Source organism: Brassica napus, chromosome C7 (genome assembly GCF_020379485.1).
Source record: "Brassica napus cultivar Da-Ae chromosome C7, Da-Ae, whole genome shotgun sequence".
Taxonomy (NCBI): Eukaryota; Viridiplantae; Streptophyta; class Magnoliopsida; order Brassicales; family Brassicaceae; genus Brassica; species Brassica napus.
The window spans coordinates 1,565,569-1,573,407 of NC_063450.1; the positions used below are offsets into that span (position 1 = coordinate 1,565,569).

At 42.8% G+C, this 7,839-nt stretch overlaps 1 non-coding gene across 1 annotated transcript; it reads right to left on the bottom strand.

Moving 5' to 3' along the window:
- Positions 1–1,458: 1,458 nt before the first annotated feature.
- Positions 1,459–1,565, bottom strand: LOC125590943. The gene has a single exon (XR_007326940.1). It is a non-coding gene; the product is annotated as a small nucleolar RNA R71 (small nucleolar RNA).
- Between the last annotated feature and the right edge of the window lie 6,274 nt (positions 1,566–7,839).

Below are 7,839 nucleotides of genomic sequence, written 5' to 3' on the forward strand. Positions count from 1 at the left end.
TTATCCCATCCTGACATCTATCTATCATATTTGGATTGCTAGAGAGGGGTAACCGCCAATTTAGTATCTTAATAGGGCATATCATACTCGCGCATAGGCCTGGCTAGAACCCGTCGATCGATGTCCTCAACTGACTATCGGTCAACGTAGGCAAAGGTGTATCGGTCGACGTCCCAATAGGACCGTCGATCGACACTCTTTCGTCGTCAACATACTAACCGTTGAGACACGAGATCTAGCCTGTTAACCAGTGAAACATGCGACAGCTGATCATTGAGTTAAACGGTTGAGCTCTAACATATTATGCATGCAACAAATAGGCATTCTATAGGTATTATAATCTCCAACACCTGAATAGTGGCCCTGCATCTAATATCATTTCCAATCAAGTTACATTTACTATTTACTTCGCTTGTTACTATTGCTATTTCATTTAAACATTTACAACTCTTAGAATTAATAAACACTAGATTTAATTGTTCCCTAGCTCCTTGTGGATTCGATCCCTAAGTACTACATCTGAACCTCTTTTGATGAGAGTAACACTCCTTAGGGTAATTTGAGTGGTATCAAATTTGGCGCCGTTGCTGGGGAGCTTTGATCGCCATTAGATTTAGTTTTATTGATTCTTATTCTTTTCTCTACCCCCTTTCTAACATAATCTTTTTCTTGTCTTTTCAGGTGCATGCCCAGCGGTACCAGAAGCAACAAGGAGAAAGACTTGCTGTTCTCAGACGATCCTGCTCATTTGGAACGCACCATCCGTAGAGGTCAACGTTCCACATTGCTCGACGCAACAACTTCGTCGTCGATCGATACTCACAACCAACCGTTGACCGACACCAGACCTTCATCGTCGATCGATCCTAATTGTTCGACAACGATCGATACTACACCGCGCACGTTGATCGATACCGTGTCATCAAAAATGGTAAACATTATTATTCTAACACAGGACGAGAACGGAAACCTGTATGACCAGGACAGTCATCTGCGTAATGCAATAGGTTAGAAAATGAACGCTCATGGGACTGTAATCCCTGATGCTGATACTACAGGAGCTGCTCAACCTGTAGACGAGGACGCTCGATCGAAACCACTGGCCGACAACAATCGCCTAGATGAGTACTATTCCAACAGATCAGCTATTCGACTTCCGGAGATCCAGAAGCAGAATTTTGAGCTGAATCCTCAATACTACACTCTCGTGTCGCAGGTACCCTATTCTGGGTTACCGCACGAGCATCCTATGGACCATCTAGAACGGTTCGAGGATTTAATCGCTGCTATTCGGATGGAAGGAGTCCCCAAAATTACCTGCTTTGCAAGCTCTTCAGATACACGCTGAATAGAGAAGCGATGCATTGGCTTATGCAGCAACCCACAGGATCCTTAACATCCTAGACCGACATCAAGAATGCTTTCTTACGAAACTTCTTCGATGAGGCACGCGCTGAAGAACTTCGAAACAAGATTTCCACATTCTCGCAGGAGGCTGGAGAGTCCTTCAAAGATTCGTGGATTAGATTTAGGTTCTTCCAGCGAGACTGTCCACACCACGGATTTAACGAAGTGCAGCTGCTAAGCACTTTCTTCCGAGGTCTCGCCTTACAGTATCAAATGGCTCTTGATATGGCGAATGAAGGAAAATTCACTACTCGGAATCCGTTAGAAGCTGTGAGACTTATCGAAAACCTTGCTACCAGCAGCAGCACCAAAAACACTGACTCTGAATGGAAGAAGTCTGTAGCCTCTATCGGGAAGGAACAGATGGACGAAGTAAGAGCTAAGTTTGATGTGGTGCACGAGCTTCTTAGGAAGCAAGTCTGTTTAGCTGAAGGAGAAGTAGCAGATACGAAAGGAGAAGAAAATGTGAACTACATCGGAGGTACCGGATTCCAGAAATTTGGAAACCAGGGCGGAAACATAAACTTCTTTGGAAATAGTCAAAAAAGTAACCAGAGTTCACAATTTCAAAAACCTTTCAACAACAGCAAAAGCTACTCGAACTCCTACCAGAATCCACCACCCCAGACTCAGGAAAACAAGATCGAAGAAATGCTTGATCGATTACTGTTGGGACAACAACAAATCACTATGGATTTCAACGGTAAAATAGACTCCGCCTACAACAATCTGAACACCAAAATCGAGACCTTAGGGACTCAGGTGAGAAAACTTGAAACGCAAGTAATTCAGACTGGCGAGACTATAAAGAGGCAAGAAGCTTTTGCTAGAGAGGCAGGAGCTGATAAAGGAAAACACCACGTAAATGCCATCATAGATGATGATTTCTGGCAAGTGGTGAGACATGAAAAGCTTGAGGAAGGAGACTTCAAAATCGGAAGCTCCACGAGTCTCGGTGGATCCCAATGGTGTCGACCGATGTCGATGAACTCGCATCGATCGACAGACCATGACGAAGATCGATGGATGGATTACTCTAGTCATCGATCGACGTCGTCCGCTAAATCGACTGAATGCAATGTAGTTCGGATTCTAACTCATGAGGAATTCACAACTAAGCATCCTCACCCACCCTCCCCTTTCTATGATAAAATCGATTGATCGATTGACCCAACCATCGATCGACAGAGTGAGTCCGACGTCGATCGTCATAACACACCTCCCATCGATCGACAGGCACCTCTGACATACCGAGTGCGGTTACCCTCAATCGATAATGACTATATCAACACACTCAGACCACCACCGAAACCATTAGCTAGCCCACCCGAACCAAAACCCAACCCTTTAAATAGTTCACCAGAACCAGTTCAAGAAGATCAGGAAACTGAAGGGAGAAGGTTAAGGAAGAGAAAGGAGAAAATTCCTAAGAACGTTAAGAGGGAAGCTAACGATAAGGAGATGGATGGTTTAACTAAAAGAATCCTCAGAATCCCAATCGAAAAAGATTTTAATGAAGCTTACTTCACACACCGGTTGTGGATGTTCTTTAGAGAAACAAAGGTGACTGAGGAGGACATTAGGAGAATGTTTGATCAAATCAGAGAGAAGATGAGACACAGGATCACATTGTCGAAGAAGAGTGATCCTGGGAAGTTTGCAATACCATGCGTAGTCAAGGGTGTTGAATTTCCCCATTCAATGTGTGACACAGGAGCATCAGTTAGTATCCTCCCTAGGATCATGGCAGACCATCTTGGTTTGACCATCGAACCTTCAACAGAATCCTTCACATTTGTGGATCTTTCAGAAAAACGATCAGGAGGTATCATAAGAGATCTGGAGGTACAGATTGGTAATGCCATTGTCCCGGTAGATTTTCATGTCCTAGACATCGAGCTTAGCTGGAACTCTTCACTTCTGCTTGGAAGATCTTTCCTAGCTACAGTAGGAGCTGTATGTGACATGAACAAAAACAAATTGTGTCTGATGCTGATAGACCCCAACATCCACTAGGACTCTATCCATCCTAAGAGAAAAATTATTAATTCTGTGGATTACGGGAAAGAACTTGGCTTCATTGGCTCATGCCATTGTGGAGCAGAGTACGAATCGGAGTACTCGGAATCGATCGATACCCACACCTTTCCATCGATCGATTCCAATGAGTCAACAATAACCGATGACCGCAACAACACGTCGCTCGACGTTGATCAGCCGGTTGACCATTTCGCTCCACCTAATCATTGTTACCCACACTTTGCCTTCCAACCTCCAAGCAAGAGAGGACGTGATGATTATTCCATAGGCAGTTGGACAGACAGTGGTTTCCATGAAAGTTTTGTAGTTGACACTGTAATTACTTCACCTAACGAGGAACATATAGAGGAATACGATGAGGATTATTGGAAGGAACGTGCAATAGAAATGTCTTTGCAGGATGAAAGATTGAAACACATAAGTTCACAACCACGTTTCCAACATCGATCGACGAAGTGCACTGTGCACTTCACATCGGTCGATACCCACCCTCGTCCAGCAAAACAACCGTTCACATCGATCGACACCCATACAGGAACATCAATCGATATTCGCGCCGCAGCAAAAATCCAGGAGCAGGAGAATATTCCCTCTCCAACTAGGTTTATAGATACCTATTTAAAATGTTTTGCACCCCTGAAACTACCTCCACACACCAGAGCAGACACACAAGCAGAAAAGATGAACACTCTTCCGTCTACATCAAAAGGAAAATCTATGAAGAGCAATCATCTCAAGAACACAAGTTCTGCATAAATTATTCTGCCCTCGATCGATGCATCTGTATCAACATCGATCGATACTACTCTTAAACCTAATCTTTCTATTTCTAAATTGAATGATAATGCAAACATTGATTACGGTTTTCTAACACTTGATGAATTTGGTATTTTCAAGGACCCAGATGGCAAAGCACGTGCAATAGATGGAAGTATCTTACAAGTGTACAGAGAGGACATAGCAGATATCCTTCAAGTGGCCAATGGACCTGACAACCAATTCTCACAGCAACGTGGCACTCCAGACGTCATTCAAACCGATCCAAACAAACACGTAGGAGTCGCCGCAACAAAAATCAATCCAAATCTATCAGGCCAACCAAAAGGTCAAGCATCGATCGACGGGACAACTCAGACATCGATCGACAGGATAACACCAACGTCGACCGATAAGGATGACCCGACGTCGATCGACAGACGTTATGAATTTGGAAACCGCGCTTATGACATGTACAGAGCCAGAAAGTTCACTTGGGAATGAAGGGACGAGTATGGAGTCTACAGAGATGAGTGTGGACACGCACGAGGCGTAGCTGGTGAGATGATACCTGTCACAAAGGACGACATCAGGAAATTACTGGAAAGAGCATCTCTTTCTGAAGAGAGCCACATCTGTCTTCCAGAACATGCCACTTCCTTCACACTCACAAGACTTGCACCATAACTCTACACCAAAGATGAAATCAACGAGATGGTGACTGGTATTTGTGGAGCTCAGGAAAAACTGGGAGAGGAGCTCAAATCATTGGTAGAAGATACACATCAACCTTTAGATAGAGGCTACAATGAGCTTTTCAGAAGTATGGTAGAAATGAGGACAGAAATTGAGAGTTTACGACAGCAACTTGAGAAGGAAGCCACAACCTCAGCATCGATCAACGCACCACATGCACCATCGATCGACGCCCGTCTTCCGACAGCCCAGATCCCTGCAGAACCGCAATGTTCAGCAGAACACAAGGATGAATGAGAAGTCTCATACATCAACACAAGGATAAACGACGTGTACTACCCTCTCAACAACAACTTAGACTGGCTGAGCACTAAAATCGAGCTACTACAGCAAGATTTGGACCCCATTCGCAAGAAGGACCAACAACCAGCCACATCGATCGACGTGTGTACCATCACATCGCTCGACGCTAAGATCTCAGCCATGGATGATAGGCTGCAGACTTACGAGGACATGCATGACCACTTCGTATCACCAGTCATGCTACATTTAAATAAATTGTCTAGTCAAATACTTCATGCCCAAAGGGATATTGATAAAATTACTAATCAAAATTTTTTGCAGGCAAACTCATATTCGATCGACAGGCTACGAGGGCCATGGATCGATGGCAAGAATCATGTGGAGTTACTTCCCTACACAGCAGCAGAGGTTGACAAGATCACATCCAAGATCTACACTGATATAGGCACCATGGAGGAATGACTTGACAAACGCTGCGATGACATCTACTTTCCATTCGACAACATAATCAGTGGACTATACAGCCACGCAGAATGGCTACAGAAAGAAGTCAAAGCCATTCAGAGGCAACTCGCAGCTCAACACCAGATATCAGCATCGATCGATAGGAAGCGAGCGAAATCTCTCGATGGTAAGTCGCCGAGATCGACCGATGAACACTTAATCGCATCGATCGACGCCGTGTCTACACCAGCCGGCGAGCAGCTGATACACAAAAGAATGGAGTCAATGCACGAGGAACTGACAGAACTTTCAGCATACGCCTATGACAACATAGGCTGGCACCAGGTCAGCATTGACAACGTTCAAGATAGGCTACAGAACATCTCCAATGCACTTAAGATGATGGATGAATAATGGACAAGAAATGATAAGGCCACAAGAAGTTTCATTGCGTCTTGGTCCAGAATGTGCAGAGATGACGTGGATGCTTGTTTCCCAACAAGCAGCTGTTTATCCACCAAATAGCCAGTCACTACCATAGTCAAGCTAAATGACTATAATAAAGCGCTGAGTGGGAGGCAACCCACTATTAGGTATTTTATTTTTGTTTTATTAGCTAGCATTTATTTACTTTCGTTTTATTTCTTTCAGATTTAGGAGACCCAAGTAGGAGGACCTGAATATCGACCACCGATGAGACGTCGACATCGCTCGACATAGACAAACACACGACGATCGATGCAACACTTTCCCATCGATCGATATCTAATCCGGTCAGATGTATCTTCCTTACTTGTTACATTTCGTACATCATGAATTATTCTTTCATATCTCCGGCTGAGTTACACTGGGACAGTGTAATTTAAGTCTGGGGGAAGATTTACTAATATAATTTATTTTATTCTTATATAAAAGGAATTTTAATAAATTTTGCTTAGCAATTGAAAATGGGACTACAATCTTATATTGATTTAAACTTTTATATCTAACCAATCTTTAGCACCATTTTAGATTTACTAATTGCAGATAGCACTATAGATGCTAAAGCATATCAACCTATCAACTACACACTTGCCTTGACCGTATGAAGTAACCAAAGCGGATTTCCAACACTGAACCTGACATAACCGCTTGTCTTGGGGCTTGGTATACATGGGATCGGATTCTTCAGACAGGTCTGGAAGGTAACGCCTTGTGTAGATTATTTATCACATTTTCTCTCTCTAAATTTCGACCCTAGAATAGTTAGTGATTTACATTTCTTTTCATTTAAAAAAAAAGAATAAATAAGATCTATTGTTTACTTAGGATGAGTCTGAACAGAACTTGGTGGCTAAAACCATTAAGGCTTGATTCATAAAGACTCCAATAAAAGAGTTCGAAATGGGACTTGGAGGCGGCAATCTTCAAGGTTCGCTTTCGCAAAGAACTCTTGGATATAGGTCAAAAAGAAGTGAACAGAGCTTGGTGGCAACCACCATTTTCATGGAAGTCTGTCCAATCTTGGTCACTGATTCTGCAATGGAAGCAGACTTTGACTCAAGAGAGAAAATTAGAGAGAGAAAAATTAGGAACTAACTTTTACATGCAGCTCCAAATACTTGTCTGAAATCGTTGCATCCTATAATCGATACTCCCAAGGTAAAGCATTCACTTTATATTTATGCTAGGAAATGAAGTCAGTAGAGGGGATGTCAGACGTGAATTGATGAGTTGTGTTATGTTAGAAATGGTTGCTAAGCTAGGATATTGCATAGTGTGCTTCTGTGATTATGACTTTTTAGATGTGGTGGCAAAATTGTTGAGGAAAAGATTTCTATGCTTTAAAATCTGTAGTCCCTAATATTTTCAAACCTCTTTCAGAGAGACTACCTGTATGTTTTGCTTGAGGACAAGCAAAAGGGTAAGTCTGAGGGAGTTGATATACCTTGGATTTGACCTGTTTTCATCCATGGTCTATAGGTGTTTTACTATATATATATATATATCTATTTTTTCTACTCTTCTAGGTATGTTTTCAGGTTCAGGTGCATTTCGGAGTAAAGCTATGGGACAACATATCATCTGTTCTCTCATGCATCTTCACTCCATGAATGTTTCTTGATCATGTTGACCTGTGTATGCCTACCGCCAACAGGTATCTCAAACAATCTGTTCTCCTGGGTGCTGTGGGGACTGTGGACCACAAGAAAC